Source organism: Perna viridis, chromosome 11 (assembly GCF_037379345.1).
Source record: "Perna viridis isolate PV_CMFRI_1.1 ecotype Kerala chromosome 11, ASM3737934v1, whole genome shotgun sequence".
NCBI classification, from domain to species: Eukaryota; Metazoa; Mollusca; class Bivalvia; order Mytilida; family Mytilidae; genus Perna; species Perna viridis.
The window spans coordinates 5,410,799-5,414,247 of NC_142455.1; positions in this window are offsets into that span (position 1 = coordinate 5,410,799).

Consider the following 3,449-nt stretch of genomic DNA (forward strand, 5'->3'; position numbering starts at 1 on the left):
GTTAAAGGTTTTTGATTTTATTTGCACTTAGTACACTCTGCCATTCTTTTCCCAGCTGTACCCCATTTCTGTTCTTTTGATAAATCCCAGTCTAAGTAAGTGAAGCGCTTTGGTGACATTAGTTGTGTGGTCCCTAAACACTTCATTACATGTGTCACTATTTCTTCCTATTGTAAACTTCTATTTGTGTTTCTTTCAGAGCTGTAAATAGAAAAAATAAGTTTTTACTGTAAATTTCCTTTAAAATTCAATTTTAGAGAGGATTTATTTCTCATGTAATCACTCAGTTGAAAAAAAATGTCAGTATGATTACCTCCCTTGTTTTCAGTAATTTTTTTTTTTAAATGCATCTTTTACTTTATCTATTCATATCACCCTTTATGATATTTAATTTTTCAAGTAATTTCATAACTATTTCTTGACTACCCGTAAGAATAATAGTTTTATTTAGGTTTTTCATATTTTTAAGGATTTTTTATTCTCAGCACATTTTTCCACTTCAGTCTTAGCTGCTGGCTTTGGACGCAATAACTGTACAGATGTCATATGCATGGAGACTGGAATTTAATTTCTGTTCAATGTTGGAGATTTAGTCACAAGATCATATTCATCCTGGGTTAGTCTTTCAAAATTGGTCACTGGAGTTTCATGTACTTACAAATTTTTTTGAGTAAGTCCTTTGTTATTGGGTATGTTTCCTCCCTTCCTAAACTTGTATTTTTTTTCAAGTGAACTGTGCAGAATCCCATTTTTGAAATTTTGTCATGAAATTACAATGTAAAATTCTAGAAACAATATTTGATTATCATTCCAGATATTCTTGTGCCTTTTTGAGATTGAGTGGTTCATTTGCAGGACAATTTTAATAGTTTGATACAGTTTTCATTGTTGACAATAGAAATGGAATCTGGTTTTTCTCATCTTCACAATGATAAGATAAGGGATGTTATATTTTGATAAGGAGATGAATGTTAGAATGAATAATTTACTAAAAAATACCCAAAATATTGAGATTTGATGGAACAATTTGTTCCCTATAGGCATAAATTCACTTAATATTCATGAGGTCACTAAGCACAGCCCATTGTAAGGAAAACAGTCTGTCTGGAAATGAATACCAGAACTTAAACCATGGAATGATATTATTTGGTTTGAATTTTCTCTTCTGGTACTTTCATTTTCTAGTAATTTTTATCAATTTTTTTTAACGAAGACCTAAAGATCTAAAGTGTCCTGTATGGAAATTCAGTGTGGAAATATTTTCTTTACACACAGATCATGTGCATTGCCAAAAAATGCAGCATGACCCTATAGTGTGGCAGCTATATATCTGTTTGTCTGAACAATATATGAAAGATCCTGGTTTTACCATGATAAGTTACAGGTCAAGTTTAATTTTTGTTTTGCTCTGATGCTTTTTACCGAAATTATGGGCCTTGAACTCTCAGTCTGGAGTTTGAAACTACCATTCCCTTTCTGAGTAACAGAATGTAGTTAGAAGACAAAGGTCTAAAGCCTAAAAAACACTCTTATTCCTTTTTTTATCGGGGTCCTTCTACTTGTATTTCTCTTATGAACAAATTTACTTGAGTATCCAACATGGGGACACGTGGGGTATATGAGCACGCTCACTAATGTTCTTAAATTTTATTATATTATTGGTCAGTTAATTTTATTAATTTTTAATAATGGTTAAAGGAGACAAAAGCAAAAATAAAATACCATGTTTTTTTTCTATTTTGAAAGTAAGTTTTTTATTTCAAAAATTACTTAATAAAACTTTTCTGTGGTACATGTAATTAGATTTGTCTGCCCTTTGACCACTAACATTGATTAATGTTTAGTTAGCATGACAGTATATATTTGTTGGTTAATCTTGATCGACTTTGAGATAATGAAAGATTAATTATGAGATGGAATATAATTTAACAGGTTCACTTTTTTTTGTGAAAAAGAAAGAATGTAAACGTGGTTTTCTGAGTATTTTGTCTTCAAGGTAGAGGTAATTTGGAGAAAAAGTTTGACAACTATCTTATCATTTATGCACCAGTATGAATATCCCTTTTTTTCTAATCTTTACATTGGTATTCCCCATTTATGCAACATTAGTCTTGAGAATTCACAGTGAAACCTTAAGGAATGTCAGTTTTAAGGTGTAAAGTTATGGTAACATCTTAAGTGGTTTGTGGAACCAAGGAGTGTCATAAAGGATATAAAGGGGAGACTGTATTTTGTTGAGGTGAAATATTGAAATAAATATTTAACTAACATGAAATTTTATTAAAATTCATAATTCCCAACCTTTCTGTGTTATTATTTGTAACTCTGTCACGCAAAGTTAACATTAAGCAATGTTAGTGGTCAAAGGGCAGACAACTCTAAATACCACAGAATAGTTGTATAAAGCTTTTTTTAAATTAAAAAAAGGCCCATGTAGACCTGCCATAAGTGAAGGCGTTGCAGTGTGGGCCCAAGAAAGCACAAGGGCTTTCAACTGGTCCTTATTTTTCTAATGCTCCTCCTTTTTTCGAAGCTGCCCTTTTTTCTTTATTATATGAAATGCCATATCAGTTTAAATCCCTACTGTTTTAAGTGCCACATATTTGTTCAGTTTCGGTATATTTACATTTTAAATCCTAGATATATAATATAAATGTTTTGGTTATAGTACTTTCAGATGCTAAAAAGAAGGTTGTACAGTTATGGACAGATACATTCATCAGTTTGACTTCAATCCATGAAGAGTCGTATTGTCATGGGAAGATATATTCATCAGTTAGACTACAATCCATGAAGTGTCATACAGTCATGGGCAGATACATTCAACTGTAAGACTACAGTCCATGAAGTGTCATACAGTCATGGGAAGATACGTTCATCAGTTAGGCTACAATCCATGAAGAGTTATACAGTCATGGACAGATACATTCATCAGACTACAATCCATGAAGTGTCATACGGTCATGGACAGATACATTTATCAGTTAGACTACAATCCATGAAGTGTCATACAGTCATGGGAAGATACGTTCATCAGTAAGACAATCCATGTAGTGTCAGTAACATTCACAGAATGACCGCTGAATGGTTGTGGATTTTGTATCTATGGACCTGTGGTAATGCATCCATTGAGGCAAGTCAGGCACTGGCCTCACTAAAATTTTGACTAAATATGATTTTCATTTTTCATAAGAATTATTTTATTCCAAGAATAGAACTTTACTTTATGAATTTTAACTTGTTTACTGCAAATGTCACTTTGACAGAATAATTTTAATCAGTTCATGTTTCTTAGTATCTATTTATAAAGGACATCACTAATGTGTTGTTCCTGTAAGGGTAACTCTGCTTGTGGAGTGTCTCCAAATAGAGCATAGATATTCTCATCATTTCATCTCAAACTAAAATGTCAGATAGGAACCAAGGCAACAGGACTTAGAGTGTCTCCT